At 35.7% G+C, this 20,302-nt stretch overlaps 1 protein-coding gene across 2 annotated transcripts in view; it reads right to left on the bottom strand.

Annotated features, from left to right (window-relative positions):
- fam222ba (family with sequence similarity 222 member Ba) overlaps positions 1–20,302 on the bottom strand; it is an 81,856-nt gene extending 61,554 nt beyond the window's left edge. Inside the window, exon 1 of one of the 2 annotated variants that reach the window (XM_056458212.1) lies at positions 20,126–20,302. The gene's annotated coding sequence lies outside the window, so the exon portion shown is untranslated. Of the gene's footprint in view, positions 1–18,657; positions 18,826–20,125 lie in introns of those variants that run through there. The other variant, XM_056458211.1, reaches the window with a different exon arrangement.

Raw genomic sequence — 20,302 nt, 5'->3', positions numbered from 1 at the left:
CAGCTCAATGACCAACAATGAAAATATAAAGTTTTGTGAGTTGCAACATTAGTTTTTGTGCTTGTTGAGATGGTTGACACGGCAGTCATTGTAATAAAGGACTTCACACATTTTCTGCATGAAAATAAAAATCCATTGAGATCTGACTCTTTGTTTCAAATTGAAATTAACCTTGATGCCAGATGTGCTACAAATATTGCTTAGTGAAGCTCTCTATGAATGGGGGGAAATTGGTCTGCTGATGAGGGGGAGAGAAGTTCTCTGCATCACTCGATGCGATGTGTTGATAACTTAATTCACATCGACAATAAAAGCTAATAACTTTTTCTTGTTGACAGAATCATCAGACAGTGTTGTGTAAATAATTTTACCGTTTGAAGCTTTTTTATTCATCATTTGCAATAGGTGCACTCTAAGAAATAAAGGTACAAGAGCTGTCACTGGGGTGGTACCTTTTTGAAAGGTACATATTTGTACGGAAAGGGTCCTTATTAATACCTCAAGGGTACATATTCGTACCTAAAAAGTACAAAAGTGTACCTCTTGAAATTTTTAGGTAGCAACATATACCTTTGAGGTACCAAAATATACCGTTTAAGTACAAATATGTACCATTTGAAAAGGTACCATGCAGTGACAACTCTTGTACCATTATTTCTGAGAGTGCTGCATTATGGCTGCATATTTTTCCAACTGTGCTGCGTTAATCATGTGTTAATTAACACTGTTAAAAGTTTATTTGCATCAACAGTAAAGCACAATTAATGCCTTAACTTTAACAGCCCTGATAAAAACATTTTGACTTTTTGTCATATGTTTTTTTCTTTGCAGTTTATCATCTCGGCTGATGTTCCAAACAAGCTGTATCATTACCAAAATGTAACATGTAAACCTCCAATTCACTGATTTGCCAGAGTAAATCATCACTTCCAGCACCACTGGATTAGCTATATGAGATATCAAACCCACTATAATGAAAATGACAAAAATACATTTGAAAGTGCAGCTAGAAAAGGAAATAAACACTCTGGTAAACATAAAAATTAAAGGCAAAGTTAACATTCACCGGCAGAGCAACCATGTCCCGTACAATAATGATAGACTTAACCTAGAGGAATATCCTCATGGCCAAAAATGAGAGGAAGGGGCACAGTGTGTGAGAATTTAACTTTGTAGGTAATCTGTAGAAGTATTGTATTGTAGATATTAGATAATCCCACCCACAACTGAAGCATTACTAAACCGCAATGGAAAAGCAAACCAATTCAAACTGTATTTAGTTTTACCAACGCAGTTGTACAATGCCGTACAAAATCACCATAATATGTTATCATTTCAAAATCTGTTATCATTTCACAATATTTTTGTGGAAAATGTAAAACATTTTTTCAGGGTTATATGACGAAAAAAACATTTTAAATCCCTTTTAATAAATTCTCAATGCATTCTTGTTTGATGAAACACATTTTTAATGTGAAATCTTTACCCCAAACCGTGGTTCTCGATGATTCAAAAAATGCTAGTCAACCAGCATTTTAGACTCAAAAAAACACAAACACAGAAAAAACTAAATAAATACCCACGTAGAAAACTTAGTAACTGCAGTTAAGAGAACAGACCAAAATACCCGTCCTGTCATCAAAATAACTCTCAATTTCAACTTTGACTGCACCACATAAAATGACAATGGTTAACTGTGATTAATTGCATCCAAAATAAAAGTTTGTTTTGACAATATATGTGTGTGTATTATATATCATGTATATGTGATAGAAACAAACCTATACAAAATATTTTGTTACATAGATATAGGGCTGGGTGATTTGTCCTAAAATCTAAATCAAAACTTTTTAACTCGATTACGATTAATGAACGATTATTTCATTTAGTTTTTGCCCTCATAGTTCACTGACAAGTTTCATACAGTAAATATGCTCACATATTACTTGAATGAGATTTTTGAATGAAGGGTGCATTACTTGATTTTAAAATAATTGAAGTAAATAATAATCCATGAATATTTATTGAACATAAACGCTGAGCAACTGAAATTAAACCACGCATTGCCTAAAACACGGCTCTCCGCACCGCCCACCATTGTCACTGCTACCAAACTGACCAATCACAAAGCTTGTGCTAGGCATCGCTGTGACGTGTAGTTAAATTTTTTTGAGAGGTGTGCGGGTGTGCGAAGGCTGCAGCAGACCGTACATATATGCTTGGCTGAGGTATAATATCAGAATAATATAGTAAGTATAAATTAGAATTTAGAAGTTAATATAATAAATTAGCCGTAACAGAGCGGGGTCACGTGACTCCACACACGGTAGGAAAAGTAATTGAAAAAATTGACCTAAAAAACATAGGTTCTGAATGTCGATTTCGATTACTTTTCGATTAATCGCCCAGCCCATAGATATTTAAATATTGAATTTGTATCATATACATATTTTATATAATTAAACAGTTTCTCAAATCTTTACATGCATGTGTGCATTTATACATTATAAATACACACAGTACACATACATATTTGAAGTCGAAACAAACTTTTATTTTGGATGCGATTAACCACGATTCATTTTTGCCATAACACAATAAACCAATAAACGCAGTTAATACGTCATTATGAACAGCCATCGAACCCAATCTCAAAAACACATGAAGGAAAGGGAGCAGCCAGAGGTGCTGAGGTTAATCTTACGTAGAGGAAGTCTCTCTCAGAATGAACACGCAGCACACACTACTTCCAGCTCTCGACACAAACATCCATTCACGAGCACTTCTTTCACTGAAGGTCAGCGCTTACCCTTCACCTCCACTCTTACATTACATACAAGCCCTGTTATTCATTCATGCCCTCTCTCCTACTTTCACTAAATAAAAAAATAAACACTGCGGTTAAAGCAGTGCCTTCCGCTGGGCTCGTTCTACCAACAGAATAATGCCATCAGTCCATTTCGCTGTGTGCAGAGATAGCATTCAACATTTGGTATTCAGCAATCTCAACAATGGGTCTTAACAGGAGCACTGATTCGCCGGCCACATAAAGGGCCCCTATTCTCTTCTCTAGATCCCTCACGCTGAAATAACACGCATGCTCTGAAATCTGCACACACATACATGCTAAACAAACACTTACACACATGCACGCTGGCATAATGGTGGCCCAGCACAACCAAAGTGGTTTACAGGGCATCCAGGTCAGTACTCTTTCGACTTTTACCGTCACTTTGCAATGTGAAATAAATACACATGCACATTAAACGTGGCTTCAGAGATTTTTGTGTGGAAAGAAGGCTCACAAAAGCTAGGTTGAAAGTGAAATGAAGAGATAGTGACAGAAACAGACGGCGCTAATCCTCCGACGTGTTTTTAATAGGCTCAGTGCTAACAGATGTGTGGCAAAAAGGACTGGATCAATACCAATATTTTGGTGTCTGGTAATGAACTGTAGACAAAAAAATGATCATGGGTTGATTTGTGTAGTTAAATTAGATTTGTTAAACGGTTGAATATTTCAGCTTTAAAAAGCAGATATTAATCTAATAATTATTAATGCATTGTTACTTTTTTACCAAAAGAAAATCAACTACTGTTTTGGCATTTTAAAACAAGGAAAATGCAAAAATTAATGCAATAAATGCTGATTTTGTTGACAAAAATGTTCATCATACGTTTTTAATTTTTAAGATAAAAAGGGACAAAAAAATGACAGGAATTAAGCTGATATTTTTGATAACAATTAGATAAAAGATGAAAATGTCAGGGAGGGACAATTTGTGGAAATTCAATTAAATCACACAAAATGTCCACCTTGACAAACATTGATATTAACAGTCATTTATTCTTTAGATGGATGTTAAAAGTTTGGAGAATGTCATAAATTTATCAGTATATGCCTAATAAATCTGCTAGCGTGTGTCATTAATGTTAATCAAACGACAAAACAAAAAAAAACACTAATAATTCTGATTAATCGCTTTAATTTATACAAATATTCATGCCTGCTTGAAACAATGAACAGTGGCTATGTTTACATGGACATCAGTGATTGAATTATTTGCCTTAATCTGAATAAGGTGTTAACATGAGTTGCTTTTTGAAGGTTTCTTCATGATCCCATTTCCATAGCACATAATTCGATTAACGTCATTGCAATTAACGTCATTTCCTCCAGAGTTTCATGTAATTTTGGGTGTTTCATTTTTAATTTGTTGACTCTAACTGCAGTTTGGTAGTTTCACTCTAATTCAGGAACATTTCCTGCATGCCCCCTGTGACAAACGAGATATTGGATGAGAGTATGAACTGCTGGAAGAGTGTTGTTTTAATGAAATTTGATACCACAGGCCAAATGGGAGAAAAAACCTCTGCATTTCGCGGTGTATGTGTCTGTGGTCTTTTACTGACTCGATGGGTGCAGAGAATAGTGACAAAAAGCCGTGTGTGTATCAACTATCCTGGTGCAAAACGCAGCGAAACTCCTACACGACAGTAATAGTTTGATTAAGGTGTTTACATGTCTGTGCTGCACTTCAATGATGCTACTAAAATCAGCATACTCCATGTCTTAATTCGATTTCTGTTTAGTTCGATTATGACCTTAATCGGATTAATCAAAAATCGCTGTTTACATGGTATACTCTTAATCAGAGTATTGTCTTAATCATATTAAAATCGGATTATTGGTGTCCATGTAAACGTACTCAATGTTGTGGTGTAGAATGATATACATGAAGAATGCACTCAGTATGTATATATTTTTTTGTTGTTGTTTATTTATTGCCACATATTTATTGCCACTTATGGCTATTATTTCATAGCAAGATCAATCTAGATAAAACCATATTACAATAAGAGATGATACAAAAAAAACATTAAAAGCATTATTTTTAACTTTACAATTCTTTCAGGAGTTCATTTTGAAAACCATCCCATACAGTATGTAATCACTGGTCTTTTAAGCCCATGTTCTTTTTTTGGCATGGCTGAGATAAAGACTTGTTTTATGTCAAAACATTGAAATCTGCATCTTTATTGAATGTTTAAACTGTAATATATATTAAAAGGTTAACCGTTTTTAGCGCCATGTGAGCACTTTAGATTATAGGCAACCAAATTTAGTAGATGTTCTTGTTCTGATGCCAGGTGAACCACTCAAACATTATATGAATAATCTAATAATCTTACTCTATTTCATGTACAAAAAGACTGTTTGCAACAGTCTGTAAATATAACCAGCTTCTAATGGTAAAAATGTATTAATTTTATTTTCTATAGTCACACTTGATAAAAACAGTCTGCAGAACTACTTTGATTGACGTTCTTTATTGTGAGGGAGAAAGCCCCACTCATTAGTGACGATCTCTCCCTCATAAGTACACTGTAAAAAATAAATCCGTAAAATTTACGGTAAAAAAACAGCAGCTGTGGTTGCCAGTACTTTACAGTTAAAAATACGGTACAAACCGTAAAAGTAATTTCTAATTTTTACAGTCAACTACTGTATTTTATTAATTTATACAGGTAATATTTCTGTATTTTGAATTACCAACATCTACACATCTTTTGGTACAGAGTTGACACATTAACACACCCATATGCAGGTGGTGATGAGGAAGTTACATAATGAACCAATGATCATCACAAACACAGTTTCCCACAAGCAGAAAAGTGTATCAGTATATAGAAAGTGCTCAGCGTCATTCACACAGCTACTAAACACCAGTATGGTTAAACACATAAAATTAAAGTCATGAAATAAACATTGTTTAATCAATTTAAGGCTATTCGCCGTATATATTAAGGAAACATACCGTTAACCAGGTTACGGATTTGTACTGTAGCATTTTTACAGTTATTTACCGTTGAAATCACGGCCATTTTATACAGTGTATAGGACGTCAGTCTTGTTTTTGAATCTGCCACTATGCTGACACACAGGCATTTGTAGCCCTGTTTTGAAAAGATCACAACTTCATATGAATTTAAATGCAACAGTGCCTGAAATGGCAGGATTAATATCAAAGCCTAAAAGGGACAGTTTCAAAGAGTTTTAACACTTTATTTCTTTAGTATTTTTAACTGAAACGTCACATATGTACTCTACGGAAATCAGAAACACTAATCATAAAATACTCATTCTACAACAGTTCATCTGAGCATAACACATTGAGAAAACCATAATATCAAATTTTCCACAAATCATCTACCGCTAAACAGCACAAAAATTAATGGCGCAAATTTGATAGACAAATTTTATTTAGAAACTTAATACGTTAACAAATTTCACGTACCAATCTATAAGCTTTACAGCACAAAATTAACTGAACACTAAACCCTTTGCTATACTGGTCAGGTACTTAAATCTCCAAAACCATTGCAAAATGTATGGTTTTTTTGTGTATAAATATCATGCAAGACTAGTGGCAAACACAAGATAACACAAAAAAGTCTGTGTTTTCCACTTTTATTATGAAGCAAAAAACAAGGGCTAAAGTAAAACAAAAGGACAGAAATAAGAACATGTATACAATAAAAAAACGCAGGCTTCCAAACTCTCACAGATCTGAGCTGCAAGTAATTTCCAGAAAAGCTGCAGGGCTGACTGGTGTGACAGCCTGAGTTTGACCTGAGGGGCTTCTGAACTTCAACAGCCAATGGCGTCAGCCTCTGATAAAAAAAGGCAACCAATAGCAAAGGCTGACACTAAGTACTCGCCTGTGGCAAGGAACATTCATCAAAGAGCTTTTATGAGTGGCAGAGCAGAGGCTGGCATGATAAAATGTAACAGACATGCCAAATACCCACAGCGCACCCCCTCCTCGCCTCTGTATCTCTCCAACTGTCAGCTGAATCAACCTGCTCCACGTAACCCGACATTAACCTCTTGATGTTTCACCATATTGTTCTCTAATCCTGCAGGAATCAACTCTCCCATCATCCTGTCACATTCATGTATTGCAAATGTATTATTTATTATCCTCGCTCAACAAAAGACCATAAAGCACAGATGAAACACACGCACAGAAATCCATGTGGCTTCTGTTTAAATGGAAAACAGACCAAAAAAATGATAGCTTCTGTCCAAAACACTTGCAAAAATATGCCAGATTTATGTCAATCTGTCTGTCTGTCGTTATAGAAGCGCGGCTATCTGCGGGTATGCAAATCAGCCTGATTGGCAAAGGACGGATGAAGGATGAAGATGAACAAGCATGTCAACATGACTGTCAACACAACATTCAAATCCCTCAAAATGATGAAAACCCCGATGATTTATGCAAAAATGTGTCTTTCAACAATATTTTCTAAACTGTAGAAGCTATACATTTGTCTCTTTGTGAAACAATCCAGGAAAGATGAAACGCATTTTAATTCAATGTCACCAAAGGACTATTTAAATTTACTTTTTTACTACTACACTTCAGTTTTTATTAAAATTATATCATAAACATTTAATATTTTATTTAATTCACATTTATATTTTAAACCCCAAAATGTAAATAATAATAATAATGATAATAAATTATTATTACATTATTATTATTACATAATAATTTCAATTGTTTATAAATATTTGAATTATACCTCACAACAATAATACCTATTATTATTATTTGCAAAACTGAATAACAACTAAATTATTATGACATTTTGATTGATAAATGCACAGCTACAGATAGGACATTCTTAAAGAAAAAAAAAGTTATTCATTCATTCATTTTCTTTTTGGCTTAGTACCTTTATTAATCAGGGGTCACCACAGCGGAATGAACCACCAACTTATCCAGCATACGTTTTATGCGGTGGATGCCCTTCCAGCTGCAATATATTATTATCACCATCATTATTAGGAAAACTGAATAATAACAATTGTAATATTATTATCTATTATCTATTTTGGTTGACAATTACTAAGCTAAATATAATTTATTCTTTAAAATACATTATTATAATTGCTATAATTAGCAAAACGCAACAACTTAATAAAAACTTAAGCAAAGCTAAGGTCATTCATAATGTTATTATCATTATTACTACCAACAACACTAAATAAGTTATAATAATATTATGACATCTGATTTAACCTAATAACCTAATTAACATTGTTTTCCAATGCAATTATCAATTAAAATGATAATTACACTGTAAAAACTGATACGTTCGAATCAAACTGTTTGAGGAAACCGACTGTGCCAAACCATTTAAGTTTTCAACACAAATAATATATGTGTATATGACTCTACATACAAAGCTCAGTGTCATTGTGTACACCCCATTTGAAAATGAATATTTGTATCCATTTCTCAGTGAATTTAGGCGATGTATTTTGGTGCATTTAAACAAAACAGATTTATTAAACAGATATAGTTATTAAAATAATATTTTAGTCACCAAACATCTTTAGAAATTGAAAGATAATACAATACAAGCTAAATATTGCAAAAATTCATTACAACCTACAAAAATTCAACAAATGTTTTAATTTTTTTGTTTCTCTTGATTTTTCCTCCTAATTAAATTTGTATTTATATTTGTGCTCCAGATTTGGCTTCAGTACTGACTAATCTAATGTATATGCACAAATATAATATTGTATAGCTTCCTATTAAAAATATGAATTTAAAAGAGAGATCTGTGAGGAGTGTACTTATATATGCTAAGCACTGTATATATCGAGTCATTTACACAAATATTATTTGTGTTGATGTCTTCAAACATTTAGAGCATTAGTAAATTAAACGTTTTAAATTCAGTTATTCAATTGAGCTCAGAATTGAGTCCAAACAACTATATAGCTATTCAAATGGTTCGGTATTAGATTACAGTTAACAGAAAATATAGAATTAATTAAATTCATAACTCTTTAAGTCCTGCTGAATATAATCAGCTTACCATAACTCTTTTTCATTAAGTCAATGTAATTTTCATTCATTCATTTTCTTTTCAGCTTGGTCCCTTTATTAATCCGGGGTCGCCAAAGCGGAATGAACCGCCAATTTGTCCAGCATGTTTCATGCAGCGAATGCCCTTCCAGCCGCAACCCATCTCTGGGAAACATCCACACACTCTCATTCACACTCATGCACTCTGGACAATTTAGTTTACCCAATTCACCTGTTCCACATGTCTTTGGACTGCGGGGGAAACCAGAGAACCCAGAGGAAACCCACTCGAACGCAGGGAGAACATGCAAACTCCACACAGAAATGCCAACTGACCCAGCCGAGGCTCGAACCAACGACCTTCCTGCTGTGAGGCGACAGCACTACCTACTGCACCACTGCGTCGCCCCAAAGTAAAAAAATTTTATTATAAATTAGACTGACTTATTTCATTTAATGATTGTCACAGTTGGGTTTTACAGTGTAATTATGCTCTTATTATATTTATACTCTGACATTCCTAATTAACCATTTGAGTTATGCTATATGTCATTAGTAAATCTATTAACAATTATGATGAATATAATTATGACGATCATCATCATCATCATCATCATCATGAATAAAGGGCCCTATAATATTTACATTTATTATATATAAATATTAAATATACATATTATAAATGAGGGGAATGTGTAAATCAGTCACTGTATAATTTCTGGACAAAGTAAAAGCAGAATCGTATAACACAACTAGATGGCCTGTGCATTTAGCTATGAAGTGAAAAAAAAAAAACACTCTGAAACTCACAAAACTTCAGACACTTCCCGACTGATTTGTTCAATCTGATGATCACACTTTCTGCTCTTCTCAACTACAGCTCAGTGTTGCTTGAGCTCAGAGGTGCCAAACGCGCAGCAGGCCGTCCGGGCACCAGATGAGTGCACTGCCACGCTAATGGCATCTTTTCAGATTACACCGGACAGATATGCAATTTGCCAAGCAAACCCTCATTATGCAGCAGGGCAGAGACAGAAGGGAGGGTCAGATATCCCGTTCCAGAGGTCTTATCTAGAGCCGTAAACAGATAAGAGCAGATGACTGCTGCCCTACTGCTCAACTTACAGACAGATGCACTGACACAGGGGATAAACACGTTCCAGTTCTACGGCATGACACACACACATACACCCTTCCAAAATACTGATCTAATCCATGCTGTAGAAGAAGTGTCATTATACTGGCCTATCAGTTGAGCACATGCACGCACACACACTTCCCCTTCACAGGTACCATGATTCTGCTTTCACAACAAAAGGGAGACAGTCTCTTTTTGTTTGTGGTGTCTCGGTTGTAAACTACAGATCAAGATTTTTAACATTAACTAATTTCTTATTCTATGAGAACGCCACATGAAAAATCAGTAGTCATTTTGTACAGGTTTTTAGTAGCGATTTTTCAATTTCATGTTTTGTCAAGTTCTTGTTTTTTTTTTCATTATCATTGTGTCGTGTCATTGTGTGGCAACATACTTTCTGAAACAACAACAAAACAAAACAAAAGCCAATGACAAATATCATATACTCACCGACCTACTGATAGATATTAAAAGGATAGTTCATCTGAAACTGAAACTCAGCCATACTTTGTTCTGTTGAACACAAAAGTAGATTTTTTGAACAAATCTGTAACCATTGACATGCATAGTAAGAAAAACAATTACAATGGAAGTTTGTGGTCACAGGTTTCCAACATTCTTCAAAATATCTCCTTTGGTGATCAACAGAACAAAAAAAAAACTCAAACTGGTTTGAAACAGGTCAAGGGTGTGTAAATAATGACAATTTTCATTTTTGAGTGAACTATCCCTTTAAGTTTTGATTAATTGAGAGTATTAAATATTGTAAAATTAAGTATTCAGCAGGCCTTTGTATGTTTAATTAAATACAATGCCCTTTTATATTACGCTTTCATATAAAACACCCAAGTTCAGCATAACCAATGTACATACAATATGTACAAATACATTTTATTGCATTTAACTTTTTTATTATTCCACACAAGTGTGTAAAACCTAATGATTTTAACAGTAGTAAAAGGTGTGTGTGTGTGTGTGTGGGGGGGGGGGGGGGTCTACAAAGTCATCAAGTAATGTTTGATCTAATTATGCTACTATCTAATTTAGTAGCTGTCTTTTGTAAATCGTGGTTAATGGTTGTTTTTATTTATTGCTAAAAAAAAAACGATCTACTCTATTGTAAATATTACATCTTTATTGTTTTGATGCTTGAAAATCCCTTTTAATCATCTTTGACCCCAACACTTCCTCCAACAAGCATGAGACCAATTTTCTTCTGCTTGTTCATGTGATGTTCAGCATAAAGCTTATTACGAACTGCTGAGAGCTCATCCACACACACAACACATTGTCACATTAAATCTGGGATTAGTTAAACATATCGTGTTGAAAACTGAATTAAAAAATGATGACTGCAATTACTGTTATTTGTTTAGTTATTAATCCTACATTTTATCAACATGTATTATAAAACAAATTATCATGAGGTGTGACCTGAAATTGCACTAAATTATGTGCCATTTAGCTTCACCGAGCAATTATTTTTAATGTGTCACTGCATTAAATCAGCAGTCATGCCTGCAGAATATCACCGTCACATGACACGGTTTTTACATGACAAAAACACTGCGCTCCTGCGTTTTTGTCTGAACAGTGTCACGCCTCATGACTTTACCAGTTAGCAGATGTTATCCATTCTTCCTCGTTGAACAATACGGTTTCAAAGGTGTCATGACAAACTTTGCTACCCACTTCTTTTACTAAATATAATTTACATTTATTTACTGTAAACCACCAAATGTGTAAGGAGTGCTAATGAACATTTTTGTACATTACAATTAAAAATTCAAGACAACCTTTGATTAGCAATGCAAACTTTTTTAAATCATTTTTGTAACATGACAACATGGCAATATAATGATTTCACGCGTTTTGTTTATGGATAGTTCACAGATATGATTTCTGGCATGGGTAAAACTTCATCAGTCACTGCTTTTTTGTTGCAAATCTGCATTGACTGAAGTAATTTAGTGCTGATTCATCTTTTGAATATATACACAATAAAAAGCCATGTCCTTCTCCACAATGATCTCTTGTTTTCTTTGCCAATTTTCATAAATGTTTTACTGCACTGCACTTTTCGCCCCATCGACTTCCATTCATATGCAAGCGAATGCGGCAGACTGGAAACGCAAGCTCCGGCGACAAGTTTCGCATGTCACTGCTTAAAGTTCAAGCTTGGTGAACTCTGACCTGTGAAAACGATTCACGTGATTGCGTGAGAACAATTAAAAAGATCAAAACATGACCTCTCTGTACAGAAATTTAAAACATGGAGCAATCGTTCACCTTATTTAAGTCTAAACACCTTGTTTTATCCTGTCCCACTTCATAGCATCATATGAAAGATTATCGCAGCCTCATATGAAAGATTATCGCAACCTCAAACTCTAGTGTGACCATGGCTTTAAACTTAAAGTTACAGTGCAGCAAGACTGGCTTTCACAGATTTACCATAGAAAACATTTAGGTTCACAAAAGGAATCTTAAAACATATTGCAAGGAACATATTTTCACTTTTCTAAATAAATTCAATAATCCAAAAAAGCTTTTACCACCATACAGAACCCTAGAGTTTGTGCAAATGACAGATTTCATAAATTCTTTTCATAAGTTCTTTGTGGAACCATACATGAAAATAAAAAGCCCTTATTTTTAAGAGCTAACTGTTACATAAATTCCAGTAAAAATCCTTTTCAAGCACATTCCCTTCCTTTATCTAACAAGATAGACAACAAACAAAGTCCAGCCATAAACAAAACAGAAAGCCGGTAGGCATCCCAATCACTGAAGGCCTGTAAGACAACCCAGACCTGTCCACTAAAAGCATATGGCCCAATTGGCCTCATTCTCATCTAACAGGCTTATCGGAGTCTCTTTCTCAGCTGATCTCTTCAGACCTGCAGTTTGCCCTCATACAAAGGGATTTTATGAGTCAGGCCACAGCTCCTTGCTTTAGGGTAGAGAAGAGAGAGATTTGGTCTGTTTGAAGTGATATAAAGGGCAGGCATGGGAGAGAGACGGCAGTGAGGCTTTATGGCCCTAGTGTAACTAAAGATGTTGAGAACTAAAAATGTGTGTGTGTGTGTGTGTGGCCTGGTTTTACAGCTGGGAGTTTAACTCTCTCTCACTCTCTCAATAGGTGGGGAAAGATATGAGACACAGACCTGTTTACATGCATTTTTCTCCAAGTGACGTGCAGTGGAAAACAGCTGTGCAAATGTGCATGCACAACACAAACACACACAGGCTGAATGTGCAAGCTTTGAATGGAAAGCTCTATCAGGCTTCCTTGCAAGCCAAATAAAAAATGTTACATAATCAAAACTGGCAGAAAAAAATTGAAGGTTGACTTTATGGTGTTTTCATCTGACACGCGCGGACATGAACATATAAGTTATGATACTGAACCTGCAAAAAGCAGAACCAATCTCCTATGACAACTTGCGCTACATATCATTAAAAAGAACACAACGCCGCACACCAAGGCAGCGGGTAATGTATATTCAGGGGTGTCGCTAGAGGGGGGGAAAGGTGACTGAGTGCATAGGGCTCTGGAATGTGGGGGGCCCTGGGCTGACTGCCCTCAAAAATCCTGAAATATTATTGTTGTGATATTATACCTGCATGCTCCTGAGCTGTGCTCAATATTCTGATCCTAGCTATTTCCACAAGCTATGAGAATCTACACACCCACAAGCCTGCATCAACGCCTTCTCATCGGCACAGCACAGCAAATTTGGACGATTGTATTGGTTGTTTAGCAATGATGCTAAATGCTAATTAGCTGTGAGGGAGAGCGGTCTCAGTAGAGGGCTAGTCAAGTGTGTTGAGCTGGCTTCAATATATTAAAAACAAAAATCTCTAAGGGGATACCTGAGGTGCTCTGTTTATAGTATAAAATACCAAGTATAGTATATAGCACAATTTAGACTAAAATAATATCCTGTGCTGCATTATAATAACACATGGTTTCCGCTTCATTAATTCCTCTGTAGTGGGGTGCCACACCAAAATTTATCTTGGCTACATTACAGCTTCTCATTTAAAACATTCAGTCTGTTTTTTTTTTTAATAGAGGGTTATAATCGCACCAAAACATATTAAAAGGTAAGTGAATTATAACAACGCAAACTTTTCTGTAATCGTAGATGTGCTGTGCATTATTTGTTTAACCCTTTAAGGTGACATGCTGACTGACTGACGTGCGTGATGCGTGAGCCCAGCAAACATGACGTAGCTTTCAGTTAGGATGAACACAGTTTCAATACTTATACTTTATAGATAAAGGTCTCTGGCTCTGCATACAATGACTTTATCTTGCTGGAGTTTATATCCGTTTCACTTTACTTCAGGACGCATCAATGCCGCTCTGTAGGTCTATTGGAGACATTCATAAATACTCCTCGCAAATCTAATAAATGTTGGAGACATACTTGTTACATAGACGCACTAAATTGCACTTCAGCAGCGTTTATTTGAGAGCACACAAGAAAATCTGCACTTGAGCAGCATATATTTGAGGGTGTGCAAGAAGTTTTGTGCACGAACAGAGGAAATTGGCGCTCAAGCAAAGAGATTAGCGTGCTTGTATTACATGAATGTGATCTCGACTTTTAATACTGCACTGACAACATTTGTCTTTGAAATAACACCATAGGTAGTTGGAAGATCTGTGTAAAAGGCCTGCCACCACAGCTTGAGAAAATCCCAGTGGACACACTGAAACACAAATGATGTTTAACAATTATAGTCTTCTTTTTAATAATGTTGGTTAGTGGTTCATATTATTAATACTGTTGGCTAATTTTATATCAGCAATTTGACTGAAATTACTGAATAATTAAAACTGCTTAATTAAAGAAGTGATAAAAAGCATGAATCCATGGGAAAGAGTCATGCATAAGGACCAATAAACTATACTAATACTGCATTGTCTCGCTTGTGTAATGCTTAGACACTTTAAAATATTTATAAAATATTGGTGGTATTTCACATGGCACACATTTGTCCTATCAGCATAAACTGACATCTATGTGGTTCCAATAGTGTTGGATAGTTCTAGGAACTGAAAAAAGTTCCTCCAGTGCAAAATCCCCTATTTACTCAATTCTTTCAATAACTGATCATTGAAACAGTGCAGACCTGTTACAATCACACACAACTGCATCAGAGCTCATATCTGAAAAAGCTTAATGAGGCACTTAAATGTCTCTCAGACTTTTTACGTTTTAAGTCATTTCGATGTTTTTAAAAAGGTTCAATAACTTTTGTTTTAATAAAAATAAAAAAAAAAATCAGAATATTCAAAGTAAACAGAAACATTTTTTTAGATTATTTCCCTGAGATATGAAGCACATAATAACTGCAGCAGATCAGTGTGTTAAAATGAACCAACATAAATCATCACATTCAGGTTCAGATGAACACACAGCCCATAAGTTATCATCCTCTCCATCTCCTTCACTACCGCCTCTTGGGTTCCTCTCTATAACGTGCACTGCAATTCATCATCTGTTGACTCACATGCTGTGATTGCTTGTCCCTCAGCTGAGAAATCTGTTTACTTGGACCCCGTACAGCTGATCTTCAAAAATCACAAAATTGTCTGCGTCTCCTTCTCAGCAATTACTATCCGTATTTACAACATGACACTAAGCCTTGCAGGCAAAGGACATGAACCAACAGCCAGAATCCAAAAATCACATGACTGCATGTTTCAGGCACTTTCCTCATGCTAGAATTTCCCATACAACTTACTAACCACACATACCACAAAGTTATTCAATAAGAGCATATGATCAGTGATAAGCAAGGGGTCAAAATGTTCATTATCTCGTCTAACTGCAATGAGATAAAAAAAAAAAATGATGGCATTCATAAAAACAGGTTACCACTTTGGCATTTCCTCTATAATGAATGATTCTGTCTTACGATTAATGGCAAACATTAAAGACAAACGCTGAAAATCAAGCCTGCTCCCTCTCTATTTATCTCTGGGTTCGCGCAGGCAGGTCAATTAAACATAAACCACTTAAAGAGGAGAACGCAGCCATAAGCCGTCCATGCACACTCATAGAGGAATGCGTTAATTATCAGATGCATTAGCGGGTTGCTATGGGTTGCAAAACTAAGCACCTGGAGACATTTTAACATCGTGACCACACTGTTATTCCATTAGCAGAGGTTACTTACTACACAGTTGATACTGACATTTAAGCAATATTACCCGAGCAAAAGCAATACTGTTCTTAACACAAGCACAGCTGTGATTTACTGCTTTTTAAAACCACCAAATTTTTCTGCTATACCGTTCCTATGATGCATATATAAATATAAGATTTTGTTTTTGCATTTATGTTTGTTTGTTTTTTAGGACAACAGTATCTCCAGCAGAAAAGATATCCAAAGATGCTGTTTTAAATGAAAGAAATCAGTGTTTTTAAAACTAATGAAGACAGCAGAAGTCAATGATTCCCTTTCATTATTTAGCCTGACATGTTTACTGTAACAAAATATTTCAAATGTTTCTTAAATATAATATATTATGTTCAAAGGGGGAAAAAGTTTTAGTTTTTTACCCAGACATTTAAAAATGGCATATTTTAAAGCAGTAACCACAACACCGTGAAACCATGATATTTTTATCATACCGTAAAAATCCCATGCCTACTTAAAAACCACATATTAAAAAAAAACATGTTGGACCAACATAAGAACTCCCAGTATTGTCCCTGCTATTCTAATACAGTGGTCTGCAGTAAGAATATTAAATCGAATAATGGCTCTGAAATTAAGAGGATACTGAGCTTCCAGTATGCAATAAAGCATGATTTATTTATATAATTAAATAATGATTTTATTATATAATAATCTACATGAATATTCAAGTCATCAAACTGCTATTTGAACGATAAATCTGTATTTGCCTTTATAAATTTAATAGCTGAACAACGTGTTTTGCTTTTAGTGAAAGAAGTCATTCAAATTGGTAAAACTAAGTAGTTTTAAGCAAAATTGCCAAGTATCATAAAAAACTAACCTGTAATCGACCAAAATCCAGGTCAATTCTTTTAATTACTTTCCCTGCTGCGTTTGAAGTCAAGGGTTTGCAGCCACATCTGATCTCTGTAGGACGATGGACCTATTCTTGAGCCTTACTTGGCACTACACTGACGATGATTGGAAGCTGCGCCAGAGATGCTTTGAGACGGCATACTTTCCATTACATTAAAATTATTATTTACATTAAAATATTTGTTTACAGAAGATGTAGAAAACGCACTGTTAAAATATTATTTACAGGATATACCAGAGATATTTATTCAGAAGAGATACTGCTTATTTTCTACTTTTAATATGAAAAACATTGAAAATAATTAATTTTTTTCTAAAAGCGCAAGTTACTTATTTTCTTTTTTATTTTTTTTATCTTATTTTTTATTTTTACTTTTTTATAGGAAAATTTGGTTTTAGGCAATACGTGATTCAGTTGTTCAACGTTGATGTTCAATAAGTTATCATATATATATGTAGATAGTGTGTGCTTCCCTCAATTATTTTAAAATCAAGTAATGTCCCCTTCATTCATAAATCTGTCACTTGTAATATGTGAACATATTTAGTGTACGAAACCTGTCTGTAAACTATGAGGGGCAAAAAAAATGCACATAAATAAAATAAAACAATTGTTCATTAATCGTAATTGAGTTCAAATGTTCAATCAATTACGATTTTGATTTTGGGCCAAATCGCCCAGCCCTACCAAAAAGGTTTAATCAAATTATGAATCAGCCTGCAGATTACAGCAAACCCAATGGCAGCAAATGGAGTACTCTGACAAAAAGTAGCGAGTTTTGTGACAGGAAAAAGGAGAAATGCACGAGTGAAAATATATTCATGTATGAGTAGCCATGCATATTTGAAAGCTCTGCCTCTGTGATCCATTCAAAAAGGCAAATCACATAATAGCCTTTGATAGAAAAAGAGAAACGTTACACCCAAATGTCAAAATGATCCTTCACCACGCTCGATAATTGTACTGAGAATAGGAGACCGTGTTTCTCTGGAAATAGGAGTCTGAAATTTAATTATCCAGCCTTTGGAAAATGTAGGGCAGACAGAAGACAGCGCAATGATATAAAACTGCACTCAGTGGGTAACTAATGTCAAGCTCTGGCTTTAACTGAGTGAGCACAAGATACGTTACTGGAGCCGTAAATCAAATAAACACCCTCTAGCCTTGGGTAAATGCGCTCTTTAAGAGTGGTTTAAACGAATCCACAAAATTAAAACATACTAATATACAATAATGAATATAAACGCTTCAGAATCGGATGTTATGATTATTCTGCACATTACATGCAAAGTCTGCAACCTTACCATTATTGTATAACGTTCATCTACAAAACAAAGCTAAACTTTTGCATACAATAGAAATGCGAGGAAGCAATGCAGGAATGTTTATCGCAGTGAATCATGTTGTTTGCCAGTTACACAGATGGGAAAAGCTCAGTGCTGCCAAGAGTCTGCTGACTGCATGAAAACACGTAAGGCGGTCGGAGATCACAACATATGGCCAATAAAAAGCACAGTAAGTCTGCTCATACACATAAGCTTCAGTCTTACCCCGGGATCCAGTTATTTACGGGTGACATTCGACGAAATCATTTAGCACCAATCCACAAGACCGAAATGCATGGTTAGAGATCCCCCGGACCGCGACAGAAAGTGGCCAATTCAACACGAATAGCCGTGGAGACACCTACACCAGATTGAGCGGTAGCGTCTATCGCACTGGTTTCTCCGCCAACTAGCCCCGCCCACCGCTTGACATCAACACGGAAGCCTTCTTCCGATTGGCTCGAGCTGCGACTAGGACGCGTCTACCAAGGCGTTCGTCCAATCGTCCTATTTTTCCGAATAAGAAGGGGCGGGACTCGGAGTTGGAAGTCATGCGGGCGGATGCGATGCATGACGTCAACCCTTTGTTACCTTGCCGACCCCTTTCATCTGAAACAGCACTTATTTACGAGTCTACAACATGGCGTATCAATTCATAAGCATATTTGTGCAGACGATGCACTTTAGGACGCTTGTTGGATGGGTTTAGTTTCGCGCAAAGATCAATTCGAGACTTAAAGAATGGGGATCATAAACGGAGCAGGTGCAATCTGTAAATCACTTTGATTGTTCATTTTAATTTAGCAAAGGCTACATCCTTCTGCAAGAGCGGCCTGCGATGTTACATAAAGCATGCGATTTTGTGCGATTTCTGTCGACTCAAAAGCTTAATAACGACTCCATCTGGCTAGACTACAGCTGAGATTTATGACAGAGCAACTGTACATTGCTATCCAAATGGTCAGGCGTCGTTCAGAAAAAGTCGTGCATGTATGAGGATCTCAGTCAAACCACAATAAACCCTCTAATGATAAGAGACTTTATAACTTTCCACCCACCAGCCAATCTGCCGTCGGCTGTCAAAACCCCCAGCTTCAAATGCCGCACTGCTTCTCGGCGGAGAAATCCCCGGTGACATTTCGAGACAACGCCTTTGATATTCAGCAAAGGTCACGGCCATAAATTTATATCATTTTTTTCCGAGAGGATCAAATGCGCAATCTGCAGTCTGCCTACTAAAAGGCACTGTAACAACACCAAGCACCCAGAAAAATGCAGTCTCGTTTAGAAAAACTAAACATTTACCGACAAAACAAGCTTATTGCAAGTAACGCGTGAGCAAACCGACGTACAATGCAATCACAGCTGCAAAATAATAATAATAATCTAACGTCCATTCATTCATGCAAATTCACTGTAGTATAGCCCACAAACAAACACTGAAATAAATGCATTGCTTGCTCTAGATCAACAACATAAGTGGATATTCTGTGTTCACTAATATTTATGATTACTGACTTTAATCTCTTGTTTTGGCCTAAAATACAAGGCCAAAAGCTTGTTAACCATCTCTCACACACTACATGAAACAGAGAGCTGACTCCTTTGTTGCTTTCTAAAGCTTGATGGAAAGATGGATAGAGAAATCGTGCGCAAAAGCAGTACCGTTAAATCAATTAAACGCTATACTTACTCTTCTTGGATCATGGAATTACACATTGTTCAGAACATCGCATTGGATTAGTATTATTTGGATACTGTGTTTTGATTTTTTTCCCCTAGTGTTGTTGCTCTGCGTTGCCGAATCAGTGTTGCTGTCTGCGGCAGCAACTTCCGGCGCATGCGCTACAGCGCTCGCGTCACAGACAAT

This window comes from Danio aesculapii, chromosome 5 (assembly GCF_903798145.1).
Source record: "Danio aesculapii chromosome 5, fDanAes4.1, whole genome shotgun sequence".
Lineage (NCBI taxonomy): Eukaryota > Metazoa > Chordata > Actinopteri > Cypriniformes > Danionidae > Danio > Danio aesculapii.
Note: the sequence above shows the minus strand (reverse complement) of the source record. Positions and strands in the feature narration are given on the sequence as shown.